This window comes from Sorex araneus, chromosome 4 (assembly GCF_027595985.1).
Source record: "Sorex araneus isolate mSorAra2 chromosome 4, mSorAra2.pri, whole genome shotgun sequence".
Taxonomy (NCBI): Eukaryota; Metazoa; Chordata; class Mammalia; order Eulipotyphla; family Soricidae; genus Sorex; species Sorex araneus.
In genome coordinates, this window is record NC_073305.1 from 108,475,528 (window position 1) to 108,494,452 (window position 18,925).

Here is an 18,925-nt window from a genome sequence, read left to right on the forward strand (position 1 = left end):
CACGGCAGACAATATTCCACATACTCCCTCTCTACTTTTGGAAATTATGGCTTGAAACACAGACACTGAGAGGTCATCATGTTTGGTCCATTATTTACTTTCGGCACACATCTCCTATCCCGACTGATTCCTCCACCTATCATTTTCTTATTGATCCCTTCTATATCCATATGCCTTCTCCCCTCCACTCATAAAGCAGTCTTCCAGCTATGGGGTAATCCTCCTGACCCCTGTATCTACTGTCTTTGGATGTCAGCCTCATGTGATGTTATTCTATACTCCACAAATGAGTGCAGTCCTTCTATGTCTATCCCTCGCTTTCTGACTCATTTCACATAGCATGATACTCTCCATGCCTATCCATTTATAAGAAAATTCCATGATTTAATCTCTCCTAACAGCTGCATAGTATTCCATTGTGTAGATGTATCAAAGTTTCTTTAACCAGTCATCTGTTCTAGGGCACTTGGATTGTTTCCGAATTTAAGCTATTGTGAGCAGTGCTGCAATGAACATATAGGTACAGATGTCATTTCTACTGTGCTTTTTTTGCACTCTTGGGATATATTCCCAGAAGTGGTATTGCAGGGTCATATGGAATGTCAATTTCCAGTTTTTGAAGGACTGTCCATATTGTTTTCCAGAAAGGCTGGACCAGTCGGCATTCCCACCAACAATGAGAGTGTCCTTTTCTCCCCACATCCACGCCAGCACTTGTTGCTTTTGTTCTTTTATTTTTTTATTTTATTATTATTATTATTTTTGCTTTTTGGGTCACACCCAGCGATGCACAGGGTTTAGTCCTGGCTCTACACTCAGGAATTACTCCTGGTGGTGCTGGGGGACCATATGGGATGCTGGGAATCAAACCCGGGTCGGCCGCGTGCAAGGCAAATGCCCTACCCGCTGTGCTATCACTCCAGCCCTTTTTTCTCTAAATTTTTTAAATTATTTTTTCTTTTTTTCTTTTTTTTGCTTTTGTTCTTTTAAATGTATGCCAGTCTCTATGGTTTGAGATGATATCTCATTGTTTTGATTTGCATCTCCCTGATGACTAGTCATGTGGAACATTTTTTTCATATGTCTTTTGGCCATTTGTATTTCTTTTTTGAGGAAACTTCTGTTCATTTCTTCTCCCTATTTTTTGATGGGGTTGGAGGTTTATTTCTTATACAATTCTACTAGTGTCTTGTATATCCAGGATATTAATACCTTATCAGATGGGTATGGGATAAATATTCTTTCCCATTCTGTGGGCTCTTTCTGTGTTTTGGTCACTGTTTCTTTTGAAGTGTAGAAACTTCTTAGTTTGATGTAATCCCATTTGTTTATGTTTGCTTCCACTTGCATGGTCAGTACTGTTTCATCTTTAAAGATGCTTTTATCTTCAATATCATGGAAAGTTCTGCCTACATTTTCCTCTATGTACCTTATAGATCCATGTCTGCTATTGAGGTCTTTAATCCACTTTGATCTGACTTTTGTGCCTGGCATTAGACAGAGGTCAGAGCTCATTTTTTGCAGATACTTATCCAGTTTTCCCAGAACCACTGGTTGAAGAGACAATGCAACATGACCAAGTAGGATTCATCCCAGGGATGCAAGGAACGTTTAACATTTGCAAGTCAATCAACATAATTCATTGTAGCAATAAAAGAAACAATAAAACCATATGATCATATCATTAGGTGCAGGGAAAGCATTTGACAAATTCCAGCACTAATTTATGATGAAAACTCAGCAAAATGGGCATCGAAGGAACTTTACTCAATATAGTCAAAGCCATCTACCAAAAGCCCATGGCAAGTATCTTTCTAAATGGGGAAAAATTTAAAGCCTTCCCTCTAAGATTGGGCACAAGACAAGGTTGCCAACTTTTGCCACTCCTATTCAATATAGTACTGGAAGTCCTGGCCATAGCAGTTAGACAAGAAAAAAATATCAAGGGTATACAGATAGGAAAGGAAGAGGTCAAGTTATCACTATTTGCAGATGATATGATACTATATTTTGAAAACCCTAAAGACTCTACAGAAAAAATACTAGAAACAATAGGTCGATATAGTAAAGTGGCAGGCTACAAAATCAACACTCAAAAGTCCATGTCTTTCTTATATACAAATAATGAAAAAGAAGAAAGAGACAATTAAAAAAGCCCCGTTCACAATAGTACCTCAAAAAATCAAGTACCTTGGAATCAGCTTAACCAGAGAGGTGAATTACCTATACAAGAAAAATTAAAAAACACTACTTCAAGAAATAAAAGAGGACACTAGGAAATGGAGACACATCCCCTGCTCACAGATAGGGAGAATTAACATGATTAAAAATGCAATACTGCCTAAAGCTCTATACAAATTTAATGCGGTCCCTACCAGGATACCCATAACATTTTTCAAAGAAATAGACAAAACACTCCTGAATTTCATATGGAACAATAAACCACCACGAATAGCTAAAGCAATCCTTAGGAAAAACAAGATGCATAGCGTCACCTTCCCTAGCTTCAAACTCTACTACAAAGCAGTGGTAATTAAAACAGCATGATATTGGGATAAAAACAGATCTGCAGACCAATGGAACAGAGTTGAATATCCTGTCACAGACCCCCAAATATATGGCCACTTAATCTTTGACAAAGGAGCAAGAAATGTGAAGTGGTACCAATACATTTTTAAATTAAAATTGCTAGTGTTGTTTAAGAATTTCATAAAGTAGAACAATATGAAATTAAAAAAGAATTTGAATCTATTCAGACTGAAATGGACTTCCTGTTTTAGTATAGTGGTGTGCATAAATGGAGTCTATATTTTATGGGCCAATTGGAAAAATATTTAATTGAAGTCATACAAAAAATGAACTTAAAGCAGCAGTGAATAAAAAATAAAGTAATAAAATTGATTTTAATACTAGAAAAAATGGGCGAATTCTGTTTAGTTTCTTTGTAGGGGAACTTTTCTATGTCATAAAATCAAGGTAGAATAAAATAAGTGATTGATAAATATGATAAATATTTTTACATGGTTAAAAGCATAGCATAATAAAAAAGTAGTACAATCAAGAGAAAACGTTTTCAACATATAGATTATTTACTAACATTATAATCTGCAAAGATTTCTTGAAACAGAGTAAGAACTCAATAGAAAATGACATAAAATTATTTGATATTAGAGGATAAAATATATAAATATGGACTCTCAGTTTATGGAAAAAATTCTCCAAGATATTAATAGCTATCACTAGCACTGTATCACTGTCATCCTGTTGCTCATCGATTTGCTCGAGTGGGCACCAGTAACATCTCCATTCTGAGACTTGTTAACTGTTTCTGGCTTATCGAATACACCATGGTAGCTTGCCGAGCTCTCTGAGGGGGATGGAGGAATATATTTAGATTTTAAAATGGCTGATTTTAGCACACAGTGAGACTATAGTCCCTCTACTGCCAGCCTTAGGCTGCAAAGTTCCTTTCTACAGTGGCCAGAAATCCACCTTTCAAGTCACATTCTTGTTCTAATGAACTATTCTGCTGAATAATATTTATACTCAATGTGTGAATCTTACCAACTCACTTGTATTTGGTGACCCAATTCCAAAATCAAATTGCTGTAATGAAAACACCTGGAGCTGTTATTTAACTTCTGAAATCAAACAAAAAACACAATGGAAGAATTTGCAATGGAACATAGTTGACTGAGGTGCATTGTGGGAATGTTGGGAGCATCTTGGGAATTCACAAAAAAGCTCTTTGGGTTTTTTTTTCAACCACATGATTCCTGGCGACCATGTGGGAAGCCGGGGATTCAACCTGGGTCTGCCATTTGTAAGGCAACTGCACTCACTGTTGTGCTATCTCTCCATCTCAAATCAGCTTGGTTACAAGTTCATGCACTTACAATTGAAATAGAAAAGCAAAAGATATTTCTTAGTGGATCGGAGAGATAAGCAGGGAGTACATTTGCCTTGCATGATGCTGACAGGGGTTGATCGCTGAGTACCACAAAAAGTAACCTCTGAGAACTGCCAGGAATACTGAAAATTTCTGGACCCAAAGCCGAAACAAAAAAAATTTTGTTAATATACTGACAAGACATGCTAATGATCTGAGGGGAAAGTAAGCATGAAAGAGAGCCTAGAGAAGCGTCAAGCTGGTTCTGAAGGGGAACACCATCACTGGAGGTTGTATGAGAGACCGGTGAAGCATAGATGCACAGACAGGGGTAGTGGGGGGCAAAGGACTGTGAATCCCATGAATATTCTACATGCATGACAGATAAGTTATAATGACAACAAAGACAAGAAAGAAAAGCGCAGGATCATTCCATGACAAGCAGTTCATGATGTGAAGAGCAGCGGGAGTGCGACACAGATGCCTGCATCCAGGAGCCTGATGCTCCCAGGGTCAGCAGCACGTTTCACACACACTCAGGGCACCCACACACTGCCCAGGGAGGGTATTCAGACACTCTCCTGCACACACGCCTCTTCTCTCCGGCCTTAGGCCTCCTCCTTCAAGCCAGGAGATCACTGCAGTCATCACCCCTGAAGCCCCTGTGGACAGTGTGTCTAAATAAACAAAAATTTAAATACTGTGGTAGGGCGTTGGCCTTGCATACACCCGACCCAGGTTCAATTCCTCTGCCCCTCATGGAAAGCCCTGCAAGCTACTGAGAGTATCTTGCTGCACAGCAGAGCCTGGCAGGCTACCCATGGCCTATTTAACATGCCATAAACAGTAACAAACAAGTCTTACCATGGAGACCTTACTGGTGCCTGCTCGAGCAAGTCAATGAGCAACGGGATGACAGTGACAGTGACAGAAATAGTAAAATGAAGTCTGTTTGTTTGAATTTTTTTAAACAAAGGAAAATCATGAGCCTAATAAATGTAAGTATTGTATGAAGAAGAATCAGAAGAGAGCACAAGTTGCAAAATGGTTAAGAAGTTAAAAAGTTTAAATTTTGTAGTGTTTCCAAGTGTGTCATTTGAATCTGGTATGGAAGGAAAAAAGTACTGCGAAGACATTTATGTCCCTAGGCACTAAATTAGTGAGAAAAAAAGAAGTCTGTTCTTCTTCCATTTACATTTATCATGAAGCAGGTCTGGTAAGCATTCATTTTTGGCAGTATTTTGAAAGAATGATTAGAAAGCACTTGTTGGATGAATGGATACCTTTAAAGACTTCAGGAAATCTTGGATAAAAAGATTAGCCAAGCTAGGGAGTCTACCATGGCTTTCCTGTGGAAAAATGCACCTGGACTTAAAATTGGGGGCTTAAGTTTAAGACTTTTTTTTTTCCCTTTCCACTACAAACTTTTCCTACAAACTCAAGAAAATTATCTGACTTCCAGGATCAATGACAATTTCAAAAGACCAACAAAAAAATTTTAGATATGTTTTCCTTTATGGTACTCTGTTGATTTGTGTTATATGAACATGCTGTCAAGGATGGTACTATATACAGTTTAATTATTTTATGGGTTTCAAAATACTTTAGAGATGAGGTTACTAATCTTTGAAATATAGGTCAGTATTATGTTTTTCTCAGGCTATTCTTTTTGGTTTGTTTTCTTTAGTAGATATTACTTAATAGTCTTGACAAGTATTCAACTTGGTCTACTCAATTTAATTTTGAAAACATTGTTTACCTCTGTTGCAGTTCATGGACTGTGATAAGACATAAGCAAATAGGATTTTTTAACCAAACTCTTAGTATAGAGAATTTCAATTTTGCCTACGTTCTATGATTTGAACGAATAGGAAGGAGGAAATGAACTCAGGTTAGGGAACTGTAGAATTTTGAAGAGTAAACTGAAATTGGAAAGGTACAGGTAAATAGAGACACAGCATTATAGTCATAGAGATAATAGGGCATGTACATTGGATGGAAGGGATATCAGAATATATATTTATAGAGTAGGGACACTAGAATTAAAAGGTTGGACAGAGACATATCATAAAATCAAGGGACTCTGAAGAAAGGAAGATGATAATATTCAAGTTCTAGAGCTGTTCAGCTGAACAAAAATGTGGAGGGTGAAAGGATAGAACTTTCAAGACTCCAATGATTTTATAGGGGCAGAAGCTGATGTCATCTCAAGCAATAAGGATGGAGTCTTAAGGGGGTAATTTTAGAAGTACAAAGGAGGAAAGAAAGCTGGATTTTAAAAGTAAATTGGATAATTTGAGAGAGACATTAAAAATGAAATGATTCCATATTTTTTTTTGATTCCATATTTTTGTCTTTGGTGATTTGGCTTCATTAAATAAGAAAGAAAATATTATCTGGGAAATAACATGCTTTAGAAGCATATGAAAAATTATTTCATCATAAATATAATATGCCATACAGTCAATTATGCCCAACATATTCTGTAACATGAAAATACTACAAAACTTTTCTGAGTATAATTATAAAATCTAAACAAGTACTCATAATTAGATATTTATAAACAAATCATTTTATTGAGAGTCTTGATGGTACCATCCTCTAGAATCTCTGATACAAAGTGTGCTACTGTATATTTTTAAAAAGTTTGCTGCCTTCTGTTTAGTTAAAAAACACACAGAGAATAAATGAAAATTATAAAACAAAATAATTCATAAATTAGAAAGATCATGTTAAATATATATTTAAAGTGTTGAGGTCACACCTGGCTATGTTTAGGACTTACTCTGGCTCTGCAGTCAAGGATCACACACTGGCAGGGGTCTGGGAACCATATGGGGTCCTGGGGATTGAATAGGGTCTGCCACAAGAATGGCAAGTGCCCTGGCCCTCATAAAATTTGGAATCTACCTTTATGAGAGTGCCACTATGACATCTCAATTTATAACAGCTGATAAATATGTCCACGGGTATTGCAAGATTTGAAAGTGGGCTACTAATTGTAATGGTCTGGCATGCAGCTGGCTTTGCTGACTATCTGTGAACAGTTGCTATGTCCCTTTGGATCTCCCTTGTCTATCATGACATTTTCTAAGTCTATTCCTGCATGTGTTGCTATGCACTTATCTATAAATTTCAAGAATCTGACACTCTATCACTTAGGAGACTAGAAAAATTGTTTGAGTTGTGACTTACGATCAGGGAAGAAGCACTAAATACCTATTTTATGCTGCTATAATTATAAAACTTTAAAATATGAATTAAAATGGGAGAGGGGAAAAAGTCATTTACAGAAATTTGTCTTCATTTTGTTATTTCTTAGAGTAGATATTTTATCTTTATGTTTTTATAGGCATAAGCAACACAGTTACTTAATGAACAAAATATTCAAATTAATAACACACATAATTTTAATTAACAAACGTAATTTGCCATTTATACTTTGACTTTTAAATAATTCACAAATCAGATGAGGAACTAAGGAAACAAATGACTTAAATGATGGTTTATTTTGTATAGATATTTTATCTACCCATGATTCATATTTGTTAAATTTAACTTTTCAAAGTGTGAAGAGTTCAGTTAAATTCCACATGAAACTTTTGTTATCCTTGAATCTTCTTTGTTAAAGTCTGATTATAACCAATCCATGTAGTCATAAATTATTCAAATTTAATCTATTTTGGAATTTTTCAGAAAAGCTCTAGACAGTTAAAGTAAACTTTAAAAAAATAAAATTGAATCACATTATACTATCTTTATTCATAAGAGTTTTTGTGTTCTATTTACCAATATCTCAGGTCTTTATTCAACCTATTATAAAATCCATGTTTTGTACATCAGAGGCACTTAAAATAATATTTTTTCTGTTACCTTACCTTGAAAGATAGTGAATCTGGAAGTTCAGTGGGCTTTTAGTTTCACAGTGCCTAGTAAGAAAGATTGCATGATCAAGATATCTGAGGTTGGTGTTTGTTCACCGGGGCCAACGTTGGCTTGAATGACTTCTGAAGTAAGAGTCAGAAGACCTGAGTCTCAGAACTCTCATTTACATTCTCTGTCTCTGAGGAAATCACTTAATAGCAAATCACATCTGTGCTCAAAAATCTGCTGACAGAATGATCCTTCATATATCAGTATTCTCAACTTAATTATAATGATGGTAAATTTGCCACACTGGAGTCATTTAATCTCTTGCTCATGCCCTCAATTGTATCTCTTTCTTTCTCTAATAATCTCACAATGCTTTAGTGCCTGATACAACTCCCAGTGATGGAGGAGGGCTGTAAAATCTATTAATGGTTCTAGATTTTTATTCTCTATCCAAGAGCAATCTTAGCTAGGTATAATGTTCTATTTTTCTCTCCCCCTTAACTTCCCCTTTCCTCCCAAGGACCTGCTTTTACTCACCTAGTCTTCAAATCATGATGCACCATGAGTATTCAGTTTATAGAAAAATATTACTCAATTTTTGTATTTTAAACTCTTTTGGGGAACTCTCTAGTAAATCTTTGTTGTAGTGTATTGTTAGTGGCTTGGTGTTCTGCTGGTCCAGGGCAATGTATTTATAAGTCTAGTTCCAGGAATATAGAACCCAGGGAATATAAAGAAAGGTTTTACTCTCGGACTTTGATAGTAAATATAGTGAGTAAACCTAACGATATCTCCATCATTACTATCCATCAAGAATTTTTTTAACTTTAAAATTTTTGTGGGAACTTTAAAGAGTTACCTGATTTTATTCCTAAATTCCATATCTGGTGGAATCTATACTATATATCAGACAACAGTATTCCTCATCACTAGTGACAATAAATGAGAGTAGAAGACAATCAATTTAAGTCTCATATCTAAATTAGATTTGAAGTGAATATCAATATAAAACATTGGAATTTCCAAAGCCTTTCTGAGCATCTTTTAGAAGTTATTCTAGAAGATGTAACACATCGACAACCTTACACTGATTTTAACTCTTTTGGTTCTTTATTTGCGAGACAATTTCAACTGTTCCTTAAATTCAGTCTCCTTTAGAATCATGGACATTCCTTAGGTTCTGCGGTCTTTTTTTTTTTTAATTGAATCACTGAGAGATACAGTTACAAAGCTTTCATGTTTTGTTTGAGTTTCAGTTATACATTGATTGAACACCCAATCCTCCATCAGTGTACATTTTCCATTATCAATGTCCCTAGTACCCCTCCACCCACATCCTGGCACTCTCTCTGCCTCTATGGCAGACAATTTCCCTCTTACTCTCTCTGCTCCCGTGTGCCTGGCTGTCTTCACTGGGACCCCCTCGAAGGGGGTTGGGTTGAGTTTCCCTCCACGCCCTGAGAAGAGCCCCCACAGCCAAAGACCTCTGGAACCCAGACACATCTATGCTCAAGGCCACTCTCCACATGCTCCAATTAGCCTCATGCATGAAGGAATTGGCAAAGGAACCCAGGTGTGTGGGACCCAAGCCTGCTCAGATCAGGTCTGGGCCTCCTCCATCCAGATCCCCCATTTTCTAGTAGGTAGGCAGTCACATCCACAAACTGCCCCTGGGCACCATGTAATCCCATCAATGGCCAAGATCAAGAGACTATAAAACAAAGCCCCCGGAAGCAAGTGGCTGAGACCTCTTATTGTCTAGTTCTCCCTCTCGGAGAACCAGGCAAACTACTGAGAGTATCCTTCCCCCACAGCAGAGCCTGGCAAGTTCCCTGTGGTGTATTTAATATGCCAAAAACAGTAACAGTGATTGGTTTCATTCCCCTGAATGAGGCCCTGAAAGAGCCTCCAATGTGGCACTGTTGGGAAGGACGAGTAAAGAGAGGCTGCTAAATCTCAGAGGTAGGAAATGTTACTAACATCCTCTCCAGTGATGAACAATGGGATGGCAGTGATACAGTAATACTCTGTCTCTACTTTGGGGCATTATGGCTTGCAATACAGATACTAAGAGAGGTCTTGAATGTTCCTGTTGAGGAAGTAAAGGGTTTGAGACCATGACCTATGGAATAATTCTTAAAATTTTAGACCGGATAAGCAAGAGAAATATATAAAGGGTAGGGTGCTTGCCTTACATGTGGATTTGATACTTAGCATTCCATATGGTCTCCCTGACCCAGATAGTCTCACTGACTCTGATCCCTGAGTGAAGAGCCAAGAGTAAACCACTAGATGTGCCCCACTCCCACACCCCACTCCCCCAAAATATGGGTTATGAAATTTGGGACTGATTAAGATTGAACTCACCAAAGGATGCAGGAATGAAAAAAATAAAATGGCTTCTGAGTTCCTCATAAAAGGTGAAGAGTTCAGTAGTAGGGAACATGTTCGAAACATTGCTTCTGGAGCAAAAACTAAATACACCAGATAGGTTATATAGGGAAACAAACAAAGGAGGTGAAATATTGGATGTCACATATGAAGAAAGACTTTGGAGGAATATATTCAATTGGATCTATAGTAAAGAGATGACAAGTGTCAGATAATTTTACATTAAGTATATTTTTACTTTGCTTTTCCCCTTAAATACAACTCACATGTTACTGAAGAAATGAAAATTTCACAATATAAAATTTGTGAAAATTTCTCAATATAACATAAGCTAACAAATATATGAGTAAAAATAAAGGCACTAAATCTTGAAATATGTCTGAATAGGTATGTGCAAGTTCTAAATATTGGAAATTGGTACATTGTGCTATTAATGCAGTTGTCTAAGTGGGAAAAGTCAAAGAATAAAAAGAAGAGTATAGTTGCATAAGTTTTGTATATGGCCATGGGTTATTACTCTTATGCAGTCATGTTTAAGTTAGTTATTTAATAAAAAAGTACTTCTTGCGAGTTGAGAACAAATTTAACCACCACTATAGGAACAAAACTCATTGCCTATAGTACCAATATTTCAAAATTGTGAAGAATCCACCTGGACCAAGATAATAGATTTTTCTTTTCATATATAATAGCATGTATGCCCTCTTGAAGTGGAGTTTCAACTGAGAACTGTAGATCTATGAGAGTTCCTTCAGTACTGTGTGTTTTGTGAGAGAGGATCAGAGACCAGAGGCCACATTGTCAATTTTAGTAGTTTACACTAGTCTCTTTTTATTCCGCACACAGTGCTTCAGTTCTATAAAACTCCACCCTGGTCTTCCACTAACCACAAGATTGTTGATCCATTCATTGCTTTATTCCCACGGAGTCCCAAATTATTCTTCCAATTGGAGCATCATTGTAGTTTCCAGTGTTCTCAAACTCATTTTTCACAAGACAATTATCTGCACACAGTAGTAGACTTTATGAATGTAAAATATTTAAAGCAAAAACATAGCAAAGTGAACCAGGTGACTGGTGAATTTTGACTGACATTGCCCTGATATTACAAATACTTAACCTCTCTGAGTCTTGTCATCAGTTATTCCAAACCCTGGAAATGAAAAAAGTGGACCATCTATGATATGTAATTATTACACACAGAACTTAGATACACTGTTTTTATTTATTCATATTTTTGATAATATATGACAGCTCATTTGATTTCATTTTATAAAATTAAGGAACAATGATTTAAACAGTTGTTCATAATAAGCTTCAGGCACACAAAGTTTTGACACACACCTTGTTTTTAATCACCTTTATTTTAAGCTACATGTTTATTTTCTGATTATCTACCTATTTTACCATAGCCACTGTGTTCTTTGGTGCAATAATATTTAAATCATACACACAGATTTGTTAGAAGATACGATTGGGGTTATAGGATTTAATGTAATCACACAAATATAAATGTCAAACCACACTAAATGATATCAGGGAAAAATAGAGTGAATTATAAAAAATGTGTATTAATATTATACAGATATTCCTTCACACTTGGCATCTAACATTAAAGGATAGATATCAATCAGTTACATTTAACCTGATTAATTATAATATTTTGAATAATAGGAGAAAACCTACAGTACATAATAAGTGAATATTAATTCAGTTATAATTTATAGATCTCTACTACATTAGAAAATCTGTGTAGTTTTCCTTCAATTTGTATAAAAAGGATGGAATTTTTTTATTAGTAATCATTTAGTATTTACGTGGATTTCTATGTTCTCAATTTACATGCTTTAGGGAAATCTCGCACATTGCTTGAAAAGTATCATTTGGCACTTAAATGAAGACCTTTGTTTATGTTCAAAACCAGGATACTGAACATTCAGTCGTAACCTTAAAATCTTGATAGGTACACAGTGTTTTCAGTACATAGTAAAAGAAGTCATTGAACATTTAACTTTTGATAAATGTGTTTTTAGTTCCTATGGTCTGGTCACACTTGTGGTAAGACAACCCAGTAATGTGACTCAAACCATGCCCTCAAATTACATATTGAAATTTTCTAAAATTCAACTGTAGCTATTTATGTGTTGACTAGCTATTTATTGGCTGACTTATTTATGTATTGACTGATAACTATTACTATGGAAATATTTTAATTTATAAATTTAATTGAATTATTCAGAGGGCTATATTTTTCTGTATTATATATACATCATGCAGTAAATAGCATATTTGTAATAAATAACTATGTAATAAATATGTTGAATGGAACATATTTTGTATTATTGAAATTTAAAACATTTAATTCAATCACAGTGAAATACAAATTATAAAATTGTTCAAAATTGGGTTTCAGTCGTACAATGTTTTAACATTTATCCCTTCATCAGTGTTTGTCTCCCATCACCAATGTCAATGTCTCCAAGTTCTCTTCTGCCCCCTCCCCTGCCTGCCTCTGTGGCAGGTATTTTTCTTCTCTCTCTCTCTCCATCTCCCCCCACCCCCCGCTTTCATTCTCAACCCCTTTTGGGCACTATGGTTTGCAATACAGATACTGAAAGGCCATCATGTATATACCTTTTACCTACTTTCAATATTCAGTTCTTGTCCAGAGTGATCATTTCCAACTATTATTGTCATACTGTTCTCTTCTCTATCCTAACTGGCCTTCTTCCACACACACTTGTGCCAATCTTCTAACCATTGACCAGTCTTCCTGGACCCTGTTTTCTCTGGCCTTGGATATTAGATTTATGCTATTTTTTGAATATACCATAAATGAATGCAGTTAAAATTCCTTCTCTTTCTGACTCATTTCATTCAGCATAATACTTTCCGTGTCCAAATGTTTATAAGCAAATATCATTACTTCATTTTTCCTAACAGCTACTTAGTATTCTATTGTGTAGATGTACCATAGTTTCTTTATCTGTTCGTCTGTTCTTGGGCACTCATTTTGTTTCCAATTTCTGACTATTGTGCATAGTGCTGCAATGAACACAGAAGTTCATATGGTGTTTTTCTGTGTGTTTTTTGATCCCCAGGGTATATTTCCAGAAGTGGTACTGCTGGGTCAAATGGGAGCTCAATCTCTATTTTTTGGAGGAATGCTCATATTATTTTTCAAAAAGACTGGACCAATCAGCATTCCCACCAGCAATGAAAGAGAGTCCCTTTCTCCCCACATCCATGGCAGCACTGATTGCTCTTGTTCTTTTGGATGTCTGACAGTCTCTGTGGTGTGAGATGATATCACATTTTTGTTTTGATTTGCATCTCCCTGATGATTAGTGTTGTAGAGCAGTTTTTCATGTGCTTTTGGCCATTTGAGTTTCTTCTTTGAGGAAGCTTTTGTTCATTTCTTCCCCCCATTTTATTGATAGAATTGGATGCCTTTTTCTTGTAAAGTTCTATTAGTGTGTTATATACCTTTGATATTAACTACTTAAGAGGAATGGATGATTGACATTTTTGGTACCTTTGTTGATTGATTTTAGCATATTATTATTAGATTTTATTATTTATTACAACTAGACTTTATTAGTTAAGTGAAAAAAATTTTGCAGGTAGTTACAGACAGCAAGAAGTGGATATAGAGCTCAAGATCATTTTCAGAACTCATGAAAGTACAGCTAAGTATGACATAATCTTGGGAAGATTTTCTTTGCAATTTTATTAGTTATTTCCATCTGTACTTCTACAAAATAGTATACATTTTAGTCCCTTTTTTTCCTAGGAAACTCCCATATTAGGAATCTAATACCAACTTTCTTTTTATCATCATTTGGTTTTTACAACCTTGGCTTTGTCTCTTATCTATGCCCTTGGGTCAATCCTATTTTCTTCAAATTTCAACTCCTCATCTAGATAATACAATAGTGTCTGACCTGGTTACTTAAAGAGGTTTCTAGTATATCAAATAAAATAAAGTTTGCGAAATAATTTTGTAATCCATAAAATGCCTTGCAAGTATATTACTTAATGACCTTTCATCTATAGAAGAGGCTGAAATGTTGCCCTGTAGTAGAAAACTGCTTAGCAGATAATGCTGTATGCAAGCAAGGTCAGTCATTCTCAATTTAAGGCTGAGTTCAGATCAAAGAAGGGTGGGAATCAAGGACAAGAAACATTTTGAGAAAATGTTTCAAGTATAAATAACACTAAGTTTTCTGACAGATCACAAATATTTATTACATAATTTTTCTTGTAGTAAGCAAAATTTTTTTTTCTAGTATCAATTGCAATTTTGATATCTGGACATACCTCTCCATACTTTGTCAATATTTCCCATTATAACACTCTTTTATATACTTAACTATTATATTTTCTTATCATTTTATGGCATCCCAAATCTTCAGTTGAATTTCCTTTTAGTCTCTTAATCAAACTGAGTTTTTCTCTTGATTCCAGAATACTAAATTTTGATAATTGCCTATATAGTTTTTGCTTATTTGCTTTTGGGCCACATCCAGTGGTTCTCAGGGGTCACTCCAACATGCTTCTCACCTTACTTATTGCTATTTTATTTTCTTCTCTCTGTCTCTTTCTCTCTCTCTCTCTCTCTAACTTTTGGGCCACACAGAGAGGTTCAGGGTCTTCACACATGTAAGGGACACATTATCTCTGAGTAATCCTCCCAGACCATTTAAAAAATATTTTTAAGATTTGTAACCAATGTTGCTGAGAAGAGTAATACGATTTATTCAAGTTTAATAAATGTCAAAGTACCTGTAATCATTTTATTATCTTTGTAGATGTTTCCATTTTAGAAAATTCAGTATTTAGAGCCTACTGTGTTCCTTATGTTTTTGCATATGCACTATAACATGTAATCTTAGAGATATAATAGATGACACTTAACAGATGACAATCTCTAGAATGGAAGAATGAAAGATCTACAGATCACAGATCACTTAAGGAATACTTGTGTGTTTGTGTGTTGATCTATACACACAAACATGCAAAAACATATAGTATATACACTGTACACTTACCACACAGTAGTATATATGTATGTTTATATTGTATGTATATATATTATGTGTGTCTCTATAGTATATCAGTTTATACATACTTGTTCATTCAGCAGAATTCCTGCTTGTTTGAAAAAATTTGATAGGATAAGATGAAAGATTTAATAAATGAGTAATAGAGACATAGTACAGCAAATAAGGCTCTGACTTGCAAACAACCGACCCAGGCTGATCCTTGGTTCCACAAAATGTGCTGCCAGCAATGATGCCTGACTGCAGGCAGAGCCAGAAGACTTCAAGGGAATACCCCTCTTCCATGGAACACTAATCACAAAAATGAGTTTGATTAAGTTTGCAGGGTCATAAAAAATTACTCCTGCATAACTACAATGCCAGATTTCACACCCAAGATAAAACCCTGGTCTTCAAGCCACCTTGTCCTTGGTTAGTCTGAAGTGTATCGCCCCCTTAAGAATAATATCTTCACCACTAATCATAAAATTCTGTGGAATTCAGTATAGAATTATGAAGAAAAACAGATTGACAGTACTACAATTCTTTTGTGGTAAAATTTAGTTTGTGTAGAGACCAGCATTTTAAACTTTAAATAATATAAAAATGTATCCTATTAGAAATGAATGTATATGGAGTTAGAAAGTTAGTACAGGGATTAAAGCACTTTGCCTTGCATAGAGTAAAACCAAATTTGATCCTCAGCACCTCATATGGGCCACTGGGCCACTGATCACTACCAAGAGTGATTTCTGAACAAAAAGCCAGGAGTGAAGCCTGAGCCAGCTGGTTGTGGCCCAAACCTATCTCTATAGACTCTACAGTTAGAAACAAACACATAAACAACAAATTGAATCATTTACTTAAACTTGCATTTTCAATTGAATTCTTAAAATAAAAAATAAAAACTAGAATACATATGAAATCCTAGAGCACATCATATTTATAAGTAAAATAACTGAAGTAAATGTAAATAATAAAGTCCTTTCCCCATCTTTCTTTTTCTTTCTTTCTTTCTTTCTTTCTTTCTTTCTTTCTTTCTTTCTTTCTTTCTTTCTTTCTTTCTTTCTTTCTTTCTTTCTTTCTTTCTCTCTCTCTCTCTCTCTCTCTTTCTTTCTTTCTTTCTTTCTTTCTTTCTTTCTTTCTTTCTTTCTTTCTCTCTCTCTCTCTTTCTTTCCCTCTCTCTTTCTTTCTTTCTTTCTTTCTCTCTCTCTTTCTTTCCCTCTCTCTTTCTTTCTTTCTCTCTTTCTCTCTCTCTTTCTTTCCCTCTCTCTTTCTTTCTTTCTTTCTCTCTCTCTCTTTCTTTCTTTCTTTCTTTCTCTCTTTCTTTCTTTCTTTCTTTCTTTCTTTCTTTCTTTCTTTCTTTCTTTCTTTCTTTCTTTCTTTCTTTCTTTCTTTCTTTCTTTCTTTCTTTCTTTCTTTCTTTCTTTCTTTCTTTCTTTCTCTCTTTGTTTCTTTCTTTCTTTCTTTCTCCCTTTCTTTTCTGCTTTCTTGATTTTGGGCCACACTCAATACTCAATGATGTTCAGGGCTTACTCCTGACTCTTAAATCAGGCATCATTTCTGGTGAGGCTCAGAGGACCAAATGGGGTCCTGGGGGATCAAACCCAGTGTACTGCATTCAAGTCAAAAACCCTACCTGCTGTACTATTGCTCTAGTCATCTTAAAGTTACTTTAATAATGAAGATGTTTTCCAAAATAATTAAATATTACATTGTTAACTATAGTTAAAGATATTTAAAGAAATACACATAGTTATATATAAATACCTCTGTTACAAATGATTACTATGATAAGCCCATCTGATAAGGAAAATAATAAAACTAATAAATTCAAGTAAAATATTATTTTCACTTGGTAACTTTTTAAAAGTGCAATATGAATATACTAATGTTTCTGGTCAATAATTGTCTTGGCTCAAAACTTCACCCTCAAATGAAGAAAGAGTTCAAATTGACAAAACCACACTGAGTCAAAATCACCCTCAGATATTTTTTTTTGTGTTTGTTTTTGGGCCACACTCGTTTGTGGTCAGGCCTTACTCCTGGCTCTGTGCTTAAGGATGTCTCCCACAGGTCCAGGGGACCATATAAACCGCCAAGAATCTAACCCAGGTCGGCCATGTGAAGTGAAGTGACTTACCCACTGCACTATTTCTCTAGCTCATTTACCACCATGACATCTTTTAGTTAGATGAACAAGTATTTCTATTTTATTTTCTATTTTTTGTTTACACCTAGCTGCACTCAGGGTTTACTTCTGTATTTATGGTCAGAGCTCACATTGGCTGGCTCAGGGCTCATTCTAGGGGACTACATGTGATACTAGGGATAGAATCCCTATTTCTGCATGCCTTGCTTAGCTGTAGTCTCTCTGGCCCAGTGCTTTTATATTTCAGATGTGTGTCTCAAAATTAAGAAAGTCCAAAATTTAAAATATTAAACAACTAGGGCCAGAGCAATATTACAGTGGGTAGGGCACTTGCCTTGCAGACTGCTGATCCAGGTTTTATCTTTGGTATCCAATATGGCCCCCAGATCACCACCAGGAATAATACCTGGGTACGAAACCAGGAGAACCCCTGAAACAAACCAACGAAATAAAAATTAAACATCTATTTAAAATAAATTAAATAAAATTATAGAAAATTATTGTTTGGCTTTAAAAATCTTATTTTGATGGTGGGAGAATACTCTAATTCAAATAATTTGCTTAGTAATTTTAAATACTGAAAATAAGAATGCAGAAAATATTTAGTGTTTTTTGCTTTTCTCTTTATTAGAAAACATTAATAGTAAGTTGAAAATAAGGGGTAGAATTTTGTATTTTATTTTATTTTATTTTTTATTGAATCACCATGTGGAAAGTTACAAAGTTTTCAGGTTTAAGTCTCAGTTGTACAATGCTCGAACACCCATCCCTTCACCAGTGCACATATCCCACCACCAAGAATCACAGTATACCTCACCCCTACCCCCCAACCCCCCAGGGCCCTACCCCACCTGTGTAGCTGATAAATTTCACTTTACTTTCACTTTACTTTGATTGCATTCAATATCTCAACAAAAAACTCACTATTATTGTTTGGAGTTTCTCCCCCCTAAAGTCGGACCTGCTAAAAAAAGGAAGCATTTGATAATTTGTTTTCCATTGTTGAGAATGAAGAGATATGAGGTCGAGTGGCCGCAATAGTGGCCACACGGTTTTAGATTTCTGCATTTTAGTATTTTAGTAACTAAGTCCAGAGAAATTCCTGCCAGAAATTGCATCATTGCAAGCTCGTACCTCTCTGCTACTTTATATTCCACATATAAGTGCAACCTTTCTATGTCTGTCACTTTCATTCTGACTCATTTCAATCAACATGATATTTTCCATGTTGATCGACTTATATGCAAATTTCATGACTTCATCTTTTCTAACAGCAGCATAGTATTCCATTGTGTAGATATACCAAAGTTTTTTTTTTTTTTTGCTTTTTGGGTCCCACCCGGCGATGCACAGGGGTTCCTTCTGGCTCTGCACTCAGGAATGACCCCTGGCGGTGCTCAGGGGACCATATGGGATGCTGGGAATTGAACCCGGGTCGGCCGCGTGCAAGGCAAACGCCCTCCCCACTGTGCTATCACTCCAGCCCCATACCAAAGTTTTTTTAACCTGTCATCTGTTTTCGTGCACTCTGTTTTTTTTTCAGATTCTGGCTATTGTAAACAGTGCTGCAATGAACAT